This window comes from Diuraphis noxia, unplaced genomic scaffold (genome assembly GCF_037042655.1).
Source record: "Diuraphis noxia isolate RWA-SAM2 unplaced genomic scaffold, SU_Dnox_SAM2 contig0005, whole genome shotgun sequence".
NCBI lineage: Eukaryota > Metazoa > Arthropoda > Insecta > Hemiptera > Aphididae > Diuraphis > Diuraphis noxia.
In genome coordinates, this window is record NW_028301715.1 from 36,548,467 (window position 1) to 36,569,792 (window position 21,326).

Genomic DNA, 21,326 nt, shown 5'->3' on the forward strand with positions numbered 1-21,326 from the left:
ATTTTGGTCGTTTTCAAATTAAGTTGGCAATGGTTTTTAAATAATATAATACATATATCATTATATAACTTTTATTATTATTATTAGCCATTTTTAAAAAAGTACTAATTATTTTAAAATAATTTTGTATAACATTTTTGATAAAATTAACCTTAAACCGCCTTAAACGCATTTTTTGACGTGCTTTTTCTAAGTTTTTAGAGCATTTTTTACAATTTGTTCATAAAAACATGTCAATGAACAAAAATACTGTTGTGATTAACAAGATAACTACTTTTGTAAAACTGCCAACGATACTAATAATTGATTATATAGCGCGACAAGTTTTCGTTGATAACAATTTTATCATAGCCAGGACTTTCCGCTCAAATTATGAGAACCTGGCTCATAGATTTTCGTAGATACTTCTTACTCCCCTTAAACATAATATGTTTATATATAAGTTTATCACAAGCTCTAATATCTACACATCCCTGTCACTCACCTGCCTTTTGTCGTTTCCAGTCCATTCTTTGTACTTCGAGGAATAAACTGATAAACTGATAGACTATATATTATTATTATTATAACCTATGAGAGATAACAAAACATTTATACAAACTATCAAAAATGTAACTTATTTTGTAACGCACTATTTTGTCAACGCACCAAATGGAATAGTGTAAGACTTTTTTTTTAAATTTTACAAAAAAACGTTACATCTGAGATAATTCGAGTTGCTTGCATCTAAAACGATAACTCACGGACGACAGTGCGGCATCGGTTACAATAATTCACAACTCGGAGTGCCAATAGTATATAATTAGTATTTCATTATTACACCTGTACATCGCCACTTTAAATTATTATTACTTTCGGTTATTGTTTATCGGATTGGTGTTACCACGACAGTGTCGTGCTTCGTGCAACATTGTTGTAGCTATGGTAATGGAAATGTCGCAACGACGACAGTGGTGGTGGTCGCGCGGTGGCCTTCAATAACGACTTGTTATCAGCGTTGTGGTGGAATAGAATGGTTGTGTGGTACTGTGGTACTTGCGCTCACACGTTATCGCGGTAGGTATGTGCCACATGCGGTTCTGAACGGTCGTTTACAGCGCGTAGTGCATCGCAGCCGTCCGTTGTGTGTTGTTTGCGTCGCGTTTTTTCTAATATTGTATGTTCGTCGCATCGAAGCGGTTTGGTGGGTTTTCGATTGTGGGTGTAAGAGAGACACGATTCGACGGAGATTTTCACAACAGCATCAGAATAAAACCACTTTACGGTATCCTCGCCGGTTGTGCGCACCGAACGTGTGGTAGACTCTACCCGTGTTCGGAGGATGAATCGGTGACACCGGATTACCGTTGGCCACCGTACAGTGCACAGGATTAATAGTTAAACGCAAACGCCGCCACAAACAGGTAATTTGGGTTTTTACTGGAGTTGGGTAGATAATTTAGTAAATATAGTAAATATTTTCTTCGTCGTCGATACCACCGATATTACAATTTATTTTAAAAATCTTTCTCTAGCAGAACATAACTATTGCATAATATATTAATATATATTATTTTACGACATTTTTGTACTGATAACCACAGGAGGTATAAATGTAGGATTATACCTTATGGGGTATAAAATATGTCCAACGTTAGAATTTCAGTGTTTATTTTTATACAGCCCCATAAATCCGTTGAAATATTGAAGGTACCTCTACCTAGGTGCGCTCGTTTTGGTACCGCCTCCATCCCGACGTATTTTTTCGAACAAAATTTTTATTTTTTTATCCGTTTAAACACGAGGAAAAATTCTGAAAATACAATGTTAAGTATTTTTATTATTATAGTATTACAAATTCACATTTACACGCACCCGGACCAACCTCGTCAGGTTTATTTTCTTGCCTGTACCTTGTGGGTTTAGAATACTCCGCCTTATACCCACCTTTAAACTTTATAATATATCACAACCAAAAAGCTTGAAAATTGAAAATAAAAAAAAAAAAAAATGTTAAACGAACGCTATGAAGTAATTTTTATTATATAAATATCTATATTTATATTAATAATTATTTACACTAATGGATTTATATTATACGTGGAAATAGAATAGAATCTATAAATTGAATAAGATAAATTTAGTTCACAGTTCAAAAAATATTATAAAATAGGTACCTAATGTAACATTAGATGTCTAAGTACATATTTTATGATTATTACAATTTATATGATTTGTATGGACAATTATTATTTTAATTTTAAGTTATGTATATTTTTTGGCATATACGCATACCTATATAACTTTTATTCAACGATGACGATTATGATTATAAAAATTATAATTTACATATTATACATTTGATACTGTAGGTAAATAAATGTAAATAAAATCTAATTTTATACTTTTAACCAACATTTTATTTTTAAGTTTACCATTTTGGTATACCTATTACGCAATATTTAATGTGAACTATAATAATTTTTTTTATAATAATACATTATATTAATTTTATACTATTACCTGATGGCTGATCTTTTTACTGGTGGAGTTAACTTGAACCCAATTTTGCCTGATTTTTTCTTATTAGAGTTAACACTAAAATGGGTATAATATGTGTTAATTTTTCGTACGTCTACTCTGAATATGTAGGGAAAACCCCAATGAGTGATGGCTTTTTTTGTTGTACAAATGTACAATTATTTTAATAAATAATAGTTCATCCTATTCGAGTTGAACGTCTGACCCATGACCCTACGACCATTGTCGAAGTAATCGTAAGAGTTAATGCGGCTATAATAGTTGGGTATATTTTTAACGATAAATTCAAAAATCAAGACTCGTTTGGCTTGAAATAATTGTCAAAATATTAATAAATCATAACCATAATGTAATTGCTTGGTTTAAATTTAAAAACCATAGTCATGTGATCACGGGTCGATACTACAACTTACAAAATATATTCCCACCTTTAAAACGTATATTTTATAATCTGTATCAGTCTATCTACCGGTTCTTATAATATCATGGTGAATAACGAGGTAAATAATTAAATCACCTTTTAGGTTATCACCGGTAGACCATCAACGCCAAATGGAAATACCTCGCCAAATACCCTTTGACATATCGACAAATTTCAATTACAGCTAGACGAAATACTCGAATAAGACAACAATATTTTATCCTCGATTTATCATTTTTTCGCCCACTTTAGGTGTTTAGCAATAACCCCTACTAGTGTCATGGTCAGTTGAGCAGCCAGTCAAATAATAAGACCTAAACAAAATTAATACGATAAAAAATATTTTATATTCTTATATAAATCTATAATAAGACTCTCGCGTCGTATTAATGTGTGTTCAAGTGTTTTTTGTTAGTAGTTTTGTATCTATTTCTTAGTTTCAAACGATTTTTAAAATATATATTTAAATTAATAATTTTAATAATCACTTATGTATATGGTTGTACATTAATTTTTTTAATAATCCCGTACATCCCACCATTCACACCTATTCATAAAAAACCTAGTTATAGGTAAAACTCGAAATGATTTTAAAAACCAACTTTGAATTCAAAATCTTGAATTTTTAAACATTTTCCTTGTAGATTTCCTACTTAGTAGTTTAGACATCAGCCCTCGATTATGATTTCCTGAAAAATGGAAACCAATCAGACTACCCTAATATACACTACCGAAATTATTCTATATTTTGCTATAGTTGTGACACTGCACCTCCACTCACCAAGTGCAACATATCTTTAGTAGGTAACTATATTTTTGCAACAATACAAAAATAATATTGTTATTACCTATTCTTTATCGTGAGTGTATCTATTATTCGTATATATTGTTTACCTCGTTGTTTACCTAATGCACTTGCTGACGCGCACGTATAAGGATATGGGGTCGTGAAGTCATGATCGTATATGATGATACATTGATACCGCACTGACCATATGAAAATTGCCGCTTTGAACTCTGTTGATTACTTAGATTTTATTAATGGAAGTATCGTGTTTAAGTCGAAGTACGTGTATAGTTTGTGTGACTATTTATAGGTGCGCTAAAACATTACAATACACAACCACGGCGGTCCCTATCCTCGACAAAAAAAAAAAAATAATAACAAAATGGTTTGTGCTCGGACAAAGGAACCAATAATCTGCGTTTGACACGTCGGTAATACCTATATGTACTAATGTAGGTAGCTACTATTATATATTATGTAAATAGTTGTGTGCATAAGCGGCAATAGTATTTTTTTTACGTAGTATGCTGAGTTTACGCCCAAAGGTTCTTTTTTTCTATAGTAATTTATATGATTATTTGTCGAATGCTGTACAGTAAACTATGTAATATGAATATTATGTATTAATTTAAAAATCCTATCGCGCGAAACAATTATTTTTCCCTGCCATGGCATAATATTAAGTAATATTATGACGTTGTCAGAAAGGTTGATTATAGATCCCTGCGCTTATCGTCGCCGTTATTTTTTAATTTTAATTTTGCGAATTTTTCTGCAAATATTATAGTCTACCATCGAACGACCTTCCGGTTTACCATGATGAATTTTCTATTAACCATTATATTTTAAACGAACTATTTTTTATTTGTATTACATAATACCAATATAGTAATATAGTAATATAGTAATATATGGCTACATCGGTAAGTTATTTAATAAAAAACAATATCTTAAAATGTTTTCTTTTTTTTTTCAAATAGGCATATGACGTTAAAATTAACTTAAAATACTTAAATGATATTATATCATTCACTGTATTTTTACAAAACAATGAGAATGTTTTACGTGAATGCATATTACGTTAAACACATCACCAACTTTTCAGACATTTTATTTTGCTCGTCGTGGAAAGCGAACGTTAATAATTAATATTAGGTACTCGTGCAAAGCCGAGAGGTCGAGCCTTTGTTTATATCTACCATAAATAAGATTAAAGATTACGTAAGATGTTAATTTCCGTTAAATTTCCTAATATTATTTGGCTTAATAAATATTATTATTAGTATTATAAAAGACCAGGTGAAAATTTACGATCGATTCTTATGTTTTTGTTATAACTAATTTTTTTATTGGAAGTGATGAAGTTTTATTGCCAACTTTTACGATTGCAGTCGTGTTAAATTATAAAGTTACCAGTTTCTGCTCTCTCCCTCATGAACACTCATGCCTACATTCTCTCTGTTTCATTCGCTGCTTTCTCTCTCATATTGGATATAATCGTTCATACTTAATACAATAATATATTATTATACAGGGTTCCCGCGAGGATTTACCCATTGCAATATCTCACGAAATAAAGGAGATATCAAAATTCTGGTTTTATAATAAGATTCACAGGGATAAGAACTACAATTATTTCATTTTTAAATTTATTTTAATGTTTTTGTAAAAAATTTAAAAAATATATATTTTTATTTAACTATTTCCAAAAAAATTTAAGATGGTCATTTTTTAGAGTTTATTTTTCTGAAAATATTGACGTTTCAAAATTTTATTTCCATTAATTTCCTGATTCTTGATATTTTTTCTAGTTTTGAAGAAATAAAATATGATTATAAGTTTACAACTCTTAGGAACACGGAAAGTATTCGGCCGACCGTATGGGAATGCGTGCTCCGCGGTGCGTCACATGTTTGATAACATTATGCGGTGTTAAATAATTCACAATTTTTCTCGAAACTAAAAAAAAATATTAAAAATCAGGAAATTAATGAAAATAAAATTTTGAAACGTCAATATTTTCAGAAAAATATACTCTACAAAATGGCTATCTTAATTTTTTTGGAAATAATTAAATATAAAAATATATTTTTTAACTTTTTTACCAAAACATAAAAATAAATTAAAATATGAAACAATTGTAGTTCTTATCCATGTGATTTTTATTACAAAATCGATATCACAATTCTTTCGGGAGATATCGCAATGGGTAAATTCTCACGGGACACCCTGCAGTATACCTAATTTGATCTTCTTTCAGCATTACGTATGTTACATTTTAATAATAATTTGATATCTAATAATTGAAATATTGTGAAATGTGTCAAAATCTACGAGTATAATGACTAAACTGATGTGAGACACGTAGGTACGTCCGGAATTCCATGCACTGTTGACCTAATAAAAAAAAGTAGCCTCCATTGATTATAATGTACATTATAGTACATAATATTTGTACCTATTATATAGGTACTTGTAATATACATCCTTCACAATTAATATATGGACACCTTTTTAGGGAGCGATTTTAAATTTCACTTAAATGCCGGTTGTAGTTAAAAGGGTAACGAAAATGTCTAATGTAAACTGTCAAGTCCACCAGTTTTATTTTCTTACCTGTAATCGGCATTATAAGAAAATTCGCCGTCGTTGTTATTATGGCTTATATTACTATGCCTTAAAATTATATTATTGCTATAGGTACCAGATTCTTTAATTTTAATTTTTTTATTTAGTCAACCCGCGGAAACATAGGCCATTGTGTGTAGGGAGGGTACTGTAAGGGTTTTAAATTTTTGGTTCATGCGCGTGTGTGTTTTTTTCGGCAGAATTTCTAGTGGGCACTTGTAGGTTTCTGCAATATTCTGCCATACCCGTGTGGGGGGCGGCGGTTTCTCTCTCCAGATAGCGTGAACTGCCCGGAAAGCGATGTCGCCCATGACCGGGATTTGATGAACCGGTGACGTTGCGCGTCGCAACCGACGTCTAAAAAATCCGCCCGGCTACTACACCCCCACTCTTTAATTTTGATTATATATATATTTGTGCATTGTATGCATATATACTATATAAATTATGCGTATGTAATATTTAACTGATAGATGATTATATTATTACACAAATTTTATTTTGTTTTTATTTTTAATACCTACCTATGGTAATTTTGTATTTTTGACATAATTAAAATAGTTCTTAAAATAAATTTTATACCCATACGTACTTTGGATTTTTACTTTTTTTACCCCTAATCATTTTAATTTCATATTTGGAAAAGATGATTGATAAGAAGTACTACTATTTCATATAATATATGCGTATCATCATGTGTGAATAAGATTCTTATGCCGCTAAATTTCGTACTTACATTTGGGATGCATAATAAGACAAATTTGACGAGTTTATAATAATATAGTATACATATATACCTATAATATTATGTGCCTTGGTATAAACATATTATATTAATTTATATCATTTTATTCTTCGTTTATGGAAAAGTACCTTAAAAATCAATTAATAGGAAATACATTTTTTTTAAATATTCTACAGTAAATAATAATCCTTTAATTTTTACCTAAAATTATATATTTTGTGTATCTCTGTACCTGTATAGGAAATAACACCTACCTATATTTACTATAACATCGCATTATTGTCATGATTTATTAAAACAAATACTCATTCGTCGTTGTCAGTACCTATACCACGCATAGCTATGGAGGTACTATTCCACGCGTGCTGTTCGTAACTAAGACCAGGTTTTAACTGCAGTTAATTTGACAGCTACCAAAGTGTATTAATGCATCGATTGCGATGTCCGATGACTGATATTCCCACATGAATTTCTTGTAATTATCGTATTAATAATGTGCAATCAGTACGCATTTAAATTATAATAAATTGAATTATATGAATCATCATCATCATATAATGTGCGTCTATACAGAATACGATAGTAGGTATCTATACGTTTAATATAATAATCATATTACTGTAGTCGTCGAATATGTCAATTTTCACGGACTAGATTCGTAACAAACTAACAAACCGCATTTTAGTGACTCATCATGCGTCCAAATGACTCATAATACGATCGGGGCAGTGTTTAGCATACCTAATGATGATCTTAATAAATATATATTTAACAATAATAGCAGAGTATTTGGTAATAGGTATGTGTCTGGACCAAAACTGTCCGTGTCTAATGATTATTATCGTAGTCGGATTGTCGATATTTTCTTTTTGTTGGTCTCCTACATGTATATTATATACGTATATTAATATAAATATATATATTCTACTGATGCGGCGGTGGTGGAACTAGTTTCTTTATACCAGGTAATCAGTTGTAAAAAAATTTACATATTCACATTTAAAAAAAAATCAAATTTCCCTGCGGCAACATCGTGGTAGTATACAGGCTGTATACAGAAGTGCTCGCAGGAGTGCGAATATAGAAGAATCAATATTATTTTACTCGATTTTCTGAAAAAATTTCACAAGTTTTATTACATGCAATGAGGTATTTTCATCACAGCTGCAGACGTGTATTATCATAAAATAATATGTTATTTTTACACAGTAATAATATTAAAACATGTACCGATTGGTGACTATCAACAGTTGCGCGAACCCCGAAGCGATGTACAAGGAATACCTTTAAATGTATATTTAAGATATGCGTATATAATATAATATTGGTACCTATATTATTAAAAGTATATTTCTAGTTTGATACGGACGTTCCGTTATTTTATTCTACAGGTGAAATATACCGGAATAATTACGTTTATGTCTACCTAAAGATAATATTATTATTAAGATAAATAGGTAGACTAGACGTGTATTAAAAAAGTAGACCCCTGCGGCTTTTGCAGATCGGCTTTTCGTTATGGTTACACGATTTCGAATGATCTCAGAATAAAACAATGTGATAATAGTTCATCATAAATGGTGTTCACATTTTAAGGTGTCGAGTAATTTATACTTATCATGATGTTTTTAGTTTTTTCATTATATGAATCATAGTTAATACTATTATTTTCAAGTAAAAATATCTAATATAGTAATACATGCTTATTAATGAATCACAATTTTAATACTCTGCGAAAGTCTTAACAGTTTCCAATTTTCCATCGATAGTGTAAGTATCTTTTATAGTTTGTTAATATTATATTCAATTATATTATGATATTATATTATATTTTAAATTACAAGGTGAGTTAAGAGTAATTTGGAATGTAATGAGGTTGTGAGCTATAAAGGTACAGGTAATGGGTGGTTTAAGACGAAAAAACTAGGTAATCTTGTTTTTACATTCCGCAAAAATTCATTTTTATGATAGTTCTACGGATATACGGATTTATATATGATGAATGATGATATAGAACATAGATAATTTATTGAAGCGATCGTAATGGTTATAAAATAGGCGAACGGTATAAATGATGGTTTGTGTAGAAACTATAGTTTATCCACGTGGCATGGTCATTTGAATCAAAATTATAACCTTTGTTGTTTTCGTTTTGAATTTCAATTCAGTATTGCATAGGTATGATTATTTTCAATCTTTACATATAATTATTTCGCATCATCGTGAATGATGTAATATGTACAAAACCAAATATAAAACGTTTAGATATGAAGAGTATGTACTTTGTAGATACATATATTTCACTGAAAATAAAAAATAATTATTGACACATAACGATTATGATTATGATAATATTAGTAAATACAACTTTAAAAGTTACAACTGTAAGGAAATAAGAACCATTTTATTGTTTTATTGTTTTAAAATCGTTATATTATTGTATATTAAATTAATATTTTGAATCAATTTAATAGACACATATAACAATTAATTTGAGAAATAAATTTCATTTATATATGCGTTTGGCCCCGAACGAAATAAGAATACCTACTAATCGTTTGGTTTTTAAATTTATGTATTGTATAGGTTAGGTCCCACTTTGGTATTTATGATTATACGAGTGATTATAGTATTGTAGCGTAGTTAGTAAATCTAGCTTCTGGGCGTATATCGCATGCATTGTACCTACGTACAGTATTTAACCATATTATATTATACTAGGCACCTGCAGCTAAAAAAAAAAACAGTGCTCGCTAATAGAATTGCGTCACAAAAATATTGTCCTATAGATTTGTCAGTCCTGTTAATCCTAAACGCATACATTGTGCTTATAACGAAAGAGTTTCTATAATATATATCATGATGTGCGAAAATATCCTGATTTATGAAAGATAAATAAATAATACTGTGATACCTACTTATGAGTGTAAACGATAATATCTAAATTTTAAATCCAGACGCGTGGAATTAGGAAATATTATAAGGTATAGTATACGAAGAATGGTATAAGTAGGTACATAATATATGTCCGAAGTGCAAAGTATGCATGCTGATTTGCATTAATGAGTTTAAGATTTTACAAGCCATAATTATTCTTTCTAACTTTATTAAACTAAGTGTAAATGTGTAGTATAGTCTTATTAAAGTTACTTTTGGTTTTGAAATAGTTGGCTAATTAAATTAACTTTAATGATGAGTAATTTTTATGTTACAATTTATATGAACTAAACATTTTATTTTTAATACCCAGTTGGTTAGTAACTTGTAGGAAAAGTATTATAGAAGCAATTTAAATTATTATTTACTTTAGAAAAATAAGCTATTTATTTGTTTGTTTTATGGTTTTATTCTGTTTATGTATTTATGAAATATTTTCAATAATATTATGCTTAAAATAAAATTTTAAATGTTTATTTTATATTAATTTCTAAACGATTTTATTATACTTTTAATATAATTGTAATATACGAGTAGGTAGCTTTTTTTTTTCCCTTTGTGTCAAGAGCCAGAGAAGGAACCGCGTTAGCATTACTTCTCCTCTGACTCCCATCGTTTATTGATAACAATAACAACGACAATTATTAGTGGTGGGACAATCCCCCACTCGCTAATATTACAACAACCTTTTACATCAACAATTTTTACAACAACAATTTTTACAATAATAATTTTTACAACAACATTTTTGCAACAACATTTCTTATCGCCGCACCTCCGCAGCCTGGCAGACTCGCTCCTCTTCTTTGCGTGAGAAGATGCGTTCGACCATTCCATAGAACAGCCGAAAGGACTCCTCCGCGTACCTTAGTATATCCAACTTTTCATCTGGGTCTGCTGGAAGCTGGTCAAATGGCGGCCCGCAAATTATATCCTGGATGTCGGCTGTACGCGGTCTGTGCCCCAGGTGGATGGACAAAGAATCACGGAGGACGTTCCAGTAGTAGCACTCAAGCAGAGTATGCTCCACCGTGTCCTCGCCGCCTCTGCACTGTAGGCACATTGGACTGGCGGTCCTGGCTCTCCTGTAGAGATATGACTGGAAACAGCCGTGTCCCGTTAGTGCCTGTGACATGTGGAACGTCAGGGGCACTAGCGGGACCGTTCTTTCCAGCCAACGTCTGATGGATGGGATGCAGGATCAGGTCCAAGACGCTTTCCTGGTTGCTTCCCATCTCCGTTGCCACTCCTCTACGGTGTGGGATCTTTCCTCTATTTTTACGGTCTGCTTTGATGGCCGCGAACGAGTAGGTAGCTAAAATAATTTTATTTAGTAGTTAAGTACATTTTATGGTTATGTAGTTAAAATTATTATAATGATTTTTGTCCCAGCTTGCTGTCCCAAACTCCGAACACCTTAATGAATATGTGTTGTATTTAGTACACACTCCACTCCACTACTCCAGTAATAGTTGTATAGTTTTCGTGAATATCGATTCGGAACATTGCAGGGCTACAAAAAATTGCTTTATCTGCAAAAAATATACGTTGGAAATATTATTTCTGGTTTGTGGTATATCACCGCGGATATAATACGTTTTTATGTACATCATTCCACTTTTAACAATATATTATAATATTATGTAATATTATTTGGGTATAACGATTTATAATCGTAATAATGTATGAAGTATAGGATAGTGTAATTACAATGTTTAATAACTAGGTATATAATCTAACTGAATGCTCGTATTTTCGTTGATTTGTATTGTACATACCTAGTTGGTTATATTAATATTTGTATATTTTAGAGTTTATAAAACGCAGGTATGACTAATGGGCTTAACGTTTGTGAGCCATTTTAATGTATTACAACAATAATGAATACGGTGTCACAAGTGGTGAATAATACATTATCGGTTTATCCATAATATTATATGTTATATTAAATTACCTATATATTTTTAAGTGAATATAATATAATGTCTGAAATTACAATTTTTTTTAATTTGTTTCCACGATACCAGTACTTTCCTACTATTATATATAATATCACATTTTGTTATTATTAAATTTAATAATTGTACATACAATTGGGTTTAATTAATTTTATTAAATGTCTAATATATATGTATCGGTAATCAGACTAATTAAAAATCATTTACTACAAGGTTCGTTACAATACGTTTTTGTAGAGGATCATTGTGTCTACTTTTATAAATTTAATAAAATGTATTTTTTTTTTCAAAAATAAACAATTCAATAATATATTTTATACAATAATTAAGTATTAGCAAACAAAAATCATATAAATACGAGCGCTAGTATTGTATAGAACCGTTTGGTCCGTTTGACAGAGAATATTATAATTGTAATCTTTGAGTCATAGTTGTAGATACAATTACTATTTTATATACATTTTTGTAGGAAATCGTCAATAAAGTAATTTTAACTAATTATTATAATCTACTTGATGAAATGTACTTTTCAGAGCGCGTGCCTATATGACGAACACATTTGCGCAATTATCATACCATAATAAGTACATTATTTGTTGATTATTATAATTCAGATTATTGACAAAGTTAGGAAAGTCTGCCAAAAGAACCATAAAATAATGTAGTAATATTGGACACAATACATAATGATTTAAAGACTTAAAGTTAATATAATAACACCTGAAAAATACGCGTATCATCGGCATATAAATAAACCAGCAATTAAATGAATTGCCTTTAACGCGTATAAATTTGATATTATTTTCCCTAATAGGATTTCTTCGGATTTTCCAAACTAAGGTAGGTACCTCCTTACCTCATAGGATATAATATATAAAATGTAAATGCAATGCAATTCTAATTTCTATATAACGGTCGTATAGAAATATATAAAACTGTTTGTTTAACCTAAAGGCCACATATTATGTAAAACCAGCGAACAATTGATGTAAATTTGTGCATTTACACGAGTCGAACGTGGTTTTCGGGAAGCGGTAACTTCTCGATAATTTTTAAGATTTAGGGGTTTGGGTCACGTAATATACCCTATTCATTTATATTATGTGGTTGGCTGTTAATACTCAAAAGCCAAAAAAATATAAAAAAAATATATATCAGTAACTCCACTGTATTATCGTGCTTGAACCACGTGAGCTCGTGGGACTTCAATGAATTTCGTTGATGAATTCGTCGTGGATGTATGTGCTCACGTGAATCCTTCGTACACAGGTGAGTACAGTAAGCTTGGCCAAGGTAACCGCCATCCATATCGTCGTGAGTGCGGCGTACTCGTGGCGAGCGGTTAACCACAATATTTTCCGTTGGTTTTCAAGTCTTACCACTAACATTGCAGGTTGTCATCACTGTGTGTTTTCTCCAGGTCCGGTTCATTATTTGGTTTTCTGTCAAATAATTTTTGTGTAGCTATCTGAGTGGTAACATTATATAATATATAAATATATAGTGATAGACGATAGTAATGTATATATGTATATATGAATGTATGTGTGTTGTTATAAAATTTCAATGATATGAGTTATTCAAAACTAACATAACTCATATAATTATTACCTGAACCCGACAAAACGCATCGCCCTTTTTGTAGAGTATTTTGTGCTGAATAGCTAATAAAGGTAGCAGGGTGCATCTGCGTAGTGCTGTATACATGGACTTAATATGGGAAGGATTTTTCATAATAATTATATATTGTTCAATAAATACATTTGCATATATACTATCCATGTTTCAAGAGTTTGAATCCCCTAGCCCTCTCAGTGTCTACTGTCTTAAGAGTGCACTTAAGTGACCTTTATTATTGACGAAATTTTTAGAAAACAGAAAAAGCCAGCATTTCATACTTCCCTATACGACACTTACTTATGATGTAGGTATTGTATTTGCATACTATGTGTAATATTATAATACATACACCTACCTATAATATACCAGATTTGAAAAATATAAATAAAACCTTATGGTATAACGGATGTCTCGCATCATGTCAATAAAACTGCGCTTTTTAGTAGATTCTAACTATTTATATTCATGTATGCATATATAGATACGCAGATCTTCAAATAAGCACTTTAATTATAATAAAGTTGTTTGTTGTTTTATTTTCATTAAGACCATTATCTATGAAAACGTTCTATAAAATAAATCAGACTGTTTTTTAATGAGTATACTTATCTGTTGAAATCCTTAAAATTAGCTTAAATTTTATCAAAATACTTAACTTTTATATGTTTACTATATAGTCATAAACATAATATTTCTTCACACTATTTCAAAAGGCAGTTGCCGATAACACTCTACGAACGACCACGCATATGCTAAATATTATTTTAAGCGTTTGAATACAGTATTTAGATTTTAAAAAATAAACATAATACAGTATTTCATATTTTAATATTTCATCTTTCCGGTGATTATTAATGTAAGGGATCTACTATATATAAGCAGTCAGTTTTATTTTATTTCCCCTCAATGAACGATTAATAATGATTATAATATTACATCAATTAATATTACCTTGGAGTGATGGAGTGTGTGTCAAACAGCGTGATAAAATAAAATATATTTTCTAACGTGCGCATATAGTCATAATTAATTTAATAGCGGAGTATTTTCATGTTATAAAATATTGACGATGATTTCTTATGGAGACATCAACTAATTAAAATTCTAACGATTTGTATAAGAAAATTGTATATGTTTAAAAAAAAAATGCCAAATATTCATCCATATCATGGTAACGGGGGTTTATACATTTTGTTAAATAGTAACTCATTAACGTATAATAATAATTTTTTGTAACGAGTATCCGGAGAGTTAGTGAGTATAATATTGCGTTTAAACAATTTAGTATAGACACGTTATTTGCGCACGCCGTGTACGTTTTTGTAAGCAGGTTTCTCGTTTGTACCGTTCTCACCCCAATACCCGTTCGTTCGTTTGGCTAACTAGTAACTGCTTTGTTCTTCCCAGCGTTGTGGTAATTTGAATTGTGGTTTGACATTGTGTCATCGTTCGTTGGTTAAATTTTTGTTAGATATGTATAGGTACCTAGTGTTGCAAAAAAATAAAAAAATGTCTTAGCTTAAAAAACAGAAATTGTCGGTTAATAATACTTTTATTATCATTATAGTAGTACCTATATAAATGAAGCTACAGGAATATGTCAAACTATGTCTTGCGACTTAAATGACAAAATTTTTATACGTACCTATACTTATATTTTGTATATAAGATTTAGATTTGAATGTTTTTTAAAAATTCTAGGCTTTGCAAATGATCCACTGGAATTATGTATTTTGATTATGAAGATAATTAACTGATTTTGTCTAGTATACGTAACATTTATTTAGTATAAATTTAGTATCCCGAGTATTCCCGACCCTCATCATCGGCTATTGATATACTTGTAATTTTTATAAAATTTTGAGGATAAAAACTTAAAATGTTTTTTTCATCTTTATATAGTCTAGGTATTCTATACAGTCATCCGTATTCGATATATTATTATATTGCATTGTACATGTATAATACTTCGTGTAAATACATTATATATTACATTATATCAAATATATAATATATAAAATAACCTCTGTTTGGATCCTATAGTCTATAGACTTTAGATTGTACTATTGTAGAGTATAATAGGTATAGGCATAACTCTTCGCGCTTAAGCATTGTATAAAAAAAATCCATTCAACCATTTTACTTACTGTAATAAATACAATTTTATTTATAAGTTTTAACATATGCAATATCCATTAGCCGTAAAGCAACATTTGCATCGACAACGGCCAAGATATTCGATCTCATGTAGGTATATATTTATATTAAAAAGAACAATGAGTGCGTTATTTATGTTCGTCGATAGCGATCAAACGTACCTGAAGTATATATTAGTATCTCTGATGTAGTACATTTATCACGTCTATGTTGTATCTGAATTTTTGCTTGATCGTTCGTGGAGGAGGTGATTAATTTTTTTTAACTTAGGTTACGGATGGTTTTCCATGGACTTTTCCCTCATTTTAGTTAACTTTTTGAATTTTTTAAATATAAATTTTAATTTTTTATATGTTAATTTGACAATTTATGGTCTTAGATATAACTACTATATTACTATGTATGGTATCGTAAAGTAGCGTCCTCGTCTATAGTAGAAATAACTACAAATGTCCCCCTATAATATATTATTATATTTTAAATTTTGTACGATCAACATATTCTACAATAAAATTGCGTTCAATAAAGTAAGGATAATTTTTTTTATAATTCATTACTGAACGTATAGTGCGGATAATGAGTGGTTGGCAAATCCGATAAGACTGCAGGAACTATTTAATGCAGTGTAATTTGTTAATATTATGTCAATGGTGATACCATTTATTTCCGGATTTTGTTTCAAACATCTCACTAGCACGTTATGGTTCGAAATATAATCTCGAAATTCAACACAAATTATAAAAAAGCGGGTAAGTCGTGTATGTCGCTCTGCTGTACAGTAGGTTACAAGTGGGTTACTGTAATGGATGGAATTAACATTGAATCCAATGATATTATATCATTGTATACAAAAAACGATTCTGAGCGAAGACGGTTTATCTGTCTAGGATATATTATAAATTATTAAAAATTTTCAAATCTTAGATTTAAAAAGAAATGCTTTTATGAATTTCTAGTTTGAAATAATTTGCGAATTTTCGCGATTTTTACATATGTTGTCAAAATTCAAACTTTAAATGCTTATAAAAAAAAATTGTGACTATGTATTCCTTTTATTTTGCAACTGCTATTGTAAAAATATGTTAGGAGCCTTGTATTGTTCTAATTATTGAGTGGAAATTTATAAGCAAAATGGACCGCATTATCATAATGATTTTAATAAAATGTGCCTTTATACAGTTCAGAATGTTCAGATACCTATATTTATGTAATCGGTGTGAGAAATCTGACGTTTTCTTCCGGTCGTGGGAGTCCGTTACAACGGCGACGGCGACATACATAATACCATTGTTGTGTAGTACGCGGGTTAAAAGAACGTTTACGGCCAAAGCGGAAGTGTCGTGGGTCGGGATCAAGAGGCAGGAAATGATGGGATCCGTCGTTCTCGAAATAGACGTCGAAAAATACCCTTCGACCGAGAATGGAGCTCCTTGCGTGGGGGCCGCGGTCGAGTTATTGCTTGCCGCGTGCAGCGCACATAGTGATATAGTAATAAACTGCAGTCGGTTCACTCATCAGTATTATAATATTGTACTAATATAGCCTTTCGTTTCTTATATCGCAAACACATCACGTTTCGAATCTACAGGGTGTCCAGAAACGGTGATAAACCAAATGTTATTATCTATGTACCTCTCTCTCTCTCACTATTTTTTTCCTTCTACGATGTGCAGTAGAACATTAAGAAGCTATTATAGAATAAAAAATCAACCATAAAAATATGCTTTTTTGTCCAGAAGTATTAGTTCTCGTTGGTCGTAAAATGTTTTAACATCACAAAATAAACTCGAGAAGTTATATACCTTCTAAATATTTTTGAAATATATTTCCTGGCCAATTTCATATGGATTGAAGTTTTGTGAAGTTAAAATATACTTTTTTATTGATTTTTGCTAAAATCGTGTTGTCATTGAGTATAAAATAACATTCACGTAGAAACAAATACAATATATAAATATTTACAATAGTTGGGACTTGGAAGGCCTCCAAATATTATTGATTTAACTGTGTGGAAGATGTATTTGTGTTTTATATTTCCTCGTAACAGTTGGCCTCCGTCTTTAATCTGAACTACAATTATTGAAAGAAAAATCTTGAAATCATCTACAATTATTTGAAAATATTGTAGATTTACTGTGAGCTCAATCATATTAATAAATTAAGAATAAATCCATTGTTATCTGCGAATATCAAATGTATAATTTTTTTTTATCATACAATTAATCTGAGACAATAAAAACAAATTAAGAATTAACTTTTATAAATTGTTTTTTCGCGTTTTTCCTAACGTAATCGGTGGGTAATTAATCTTGTATACTAAACGGAAAATAAGTCTTATACTTGTTTTTCCTACGTAATTATCGGTATTATAATATTGTTAATATAAATTTCTCACAAAAAAACCTTTTTAAAAAGTATTTTGTGCATATTACACCACAAAATTTTATATGTTTATAATGCAGTACCTATAACATACATATATATAGATGAATATATTTTCGTTAAAATTTCTCCATTGTTTGTTTTCAATGAAAAATTTTATAATTGTATTGTATTCTTTAATGGGTGCATCACGATTCCTGGTTTGAATATTTCTCGAGATCATAAATAATGTAGATGGTATGTATAGATATTATCATGTACACGTAATTAAATGTTTGAGTAGAAAAAATAGATTTACATAATATAAGCATTTAAATTGTACTAAATCTCGGAGAAAGGCATTTTATTTAATTTATAATAATATAATTATGTGTCCAAATTGTGTATACGGGGCAGTTTTATGATAATTATACATATATATGAATATAAAATAGCATTTATTTTAAGCGAATAGTAATGAACGCATACATTATAATGCGAAAAATATCGCCAAAAAACGTTACCACAATCATACTGTATAATATTATAGCCTATAGTCTATACATAACATTTATTACGTTTGTATGTATAATATTTTTTTTTCTCGTCCCGAACTGTGAACACAAGAAAATCTGCAATAAACAGCATAGGTCGATCTGTACGACTATCGCGTCGTTGTATGTATTATTTGTTTTCTAGTCGTGCAATCCCGATCAGATTTAAAAAAAAAAAAAAAAAAATGTCCACGGTCAAGTACAGCCCGGCTCCAAAACGATCATGACCTAAATCGGCTGTTTCTGGAAACGTTTTTCTTTTGTCCGAGCTCCGTCTGTCGAGCGATATTGGCGGCGGCGGCGATGCGTCCTTCTGATGCCCGTAATTGGTATTCGCGGGCTCTTAATGTGTACATTTTATATAATATTATTATTATTTCAATCAGATGACCGTTCTTACTAGTTCGCACATACATCATACACGCACCTATAAGATAGACTTTCTTCACCGTCGACGAAATAAGTGGTGCCAAAATATAGTAAAAATATATCGTTTGAACCGATGATGACCATATATAACTTACTGTCAACTAGCATCGACCGCCGCGGGACGCGCGCGTATACGTATATCAATATTATATGGTTTTAGCAGGATAATGTTACATATTATATATTTATAAAAAATACGTCGCGGTCGTCCTTATAGTAATTATCTATATATATATATATATCCCAACAATCACTTTTTTCCTAATAGAGATGCTACGCGGTGTATGCATATGTGTGTGCTGCTCTTTTGTCGTTTTCATACACGCGACGTCGGCGGCGGAGTGTATAATGTTATATTAATTCGAACGAGCGAGAATGCGCGCATTATTATTCACAAGGGTAAAGAGATTTGTTTTTTAACCATTTAGAGTGACAGAAAACATTAAAAAAATATCGTGGTCTTGTGTGATGTTACATCAAGGCCGGTGTGGCGGAAGAAAAATTAAACGCAATGGTTTAAAATTTGTGACAAAGACATGTGCAGATGAAAAAATAACGCCGTTAAAATATATTCGACTCTTATAGCCACTACCACCACAGGAGAATGACATTCCACTCGTTCGCAGTCAACTAATAATCATAAAACATATTTTGTGATCGATATTATATATGGCTTTTGTGGTCCGTGAAATTCGCACCGCTTCGTCATACTTCGACCGGTTGTATAGGTTTATAGGTATAGGTGTACTCGATTTGACAAACGTTTAAAAGTATTTTTTTTTTAAACACACTTAAAATAAGGGCTAACTAGTTTGGACGGATTTAAAAAGGAAAACAAAACACAATCTCTCCGGAATAGTTTTAAACGCGTATTATTTGAAATGTTTGTGGACCGGAGTCACATGCAACATACGTTTCATCGGTTTTTTTAACAGTTATATATACTATTTTGATTTTTGACGTGTGAAAGAGTTAAAATTACCGATAAATATTATTACAATTAGAAATCAAACCCATCCGAAACGTAGCTTCTCATCCATCTCCTTTCTATATCTACAGTTTGCGCTGTGTTTTAAATTAATGAATCATCACTCTCTAAATTCAGTGTCAAGGATGAACTGTATACACTATATAGAAGTAGGTAATAACTAATAATAATAATTTAATATTTTAATATAACAATAATAAGCGAATATAAAATATGTAAATGGTCTCGTCGAACGGAAATATCGGGATGTTAAATCGACGAGTTTTTTTCTCGTATTTCGTAATATTATGATGTTAATGGGTTTTATAGTTTCGACCATATTGATATCAAGACTTTCGAACGTCCGCCCAACTCAATCGATAAAATATCGTTTCCTGTGACGTCCTTTTATTATATTATACCGTTTTATGTATATCATATTGCTTCTATACACGGTATACTACAATAAGTATTAAGTGAACAATTATTCTAAACAGAAACATAAACAAGTTTTTTCCTGACGTTCCGGTACAATAATTATGTTCACAAATGAACAAGAGTCGCGCCAACCGAAGCTTAAGGTTTTAAAGTAATAATAACAATAAATGAATAAATCATTTCTGACAATAAAAAATTATCTGAAAAAATGTGACCACCTCACGAATACCTACTCCTTCGTGTCTGCGCACGCCACTCTTAAATTAAAAACGCCGCCCCACCCACCCCAATATATACGAGCATAAATGCATTTTTAATTTTGACTATCCACCTAATAGGTATCTTATTCGAAATTCGAAATAGTCGTTTAAATGTGTTTTACTACCTATAATCATAGTGACTCCAGGATTAGTTATAGTGAGAATTTGGCGACCATAATGATTTTAAAATCGTATTAATTTATCATTAGAACTTTATATATTTTTACCGACATCTTATTTATGCTGTAACTATTCGCTCTGAGAATATTATATATCCAACCCCATTTTATCTCATCTGATAGATGAGTCACTAAATAACTCTAGTACTATAGCAGTGTCTGCAACAATACTCGACGGTCTCGACGTCACAACAATATTATGCGTGGTTATAATTATTTACACCTCGTTGACATATTGAACAATTTTAAATGGCGTAAACACTTTAATTAGTGAAATCGGAAACGACAGTATAATTATTCGTGTATAATATTTATAATGAAGCTCAATGAGTCTACGTGTGTGCGGTGTGCCATTAAAACGCAAT

General features: G+C 30.6%; 1 protein-coding gene across 1 annotated transcript in view; it reads left to right on the forward strand.

The window, feature by feature from the left end:
* The first annotated feature begins 1,004 nt into the window (after positions 1-1,004).
* Positions 1,005-21,326, forward strand: part of LOC107169958 (uncharacterized) — a 32,563-nt gene continuing 12,241 nt past the window's right edge. The window contains exon 1 of the mRNA XM_015519933.2: positions 1,005-1,403. The gene's annotated coding sequence lies outside the window, so the exon portion shown is untranslated. The remainder of the gene's footprint in view (positions 1,404-21,326) is intronic.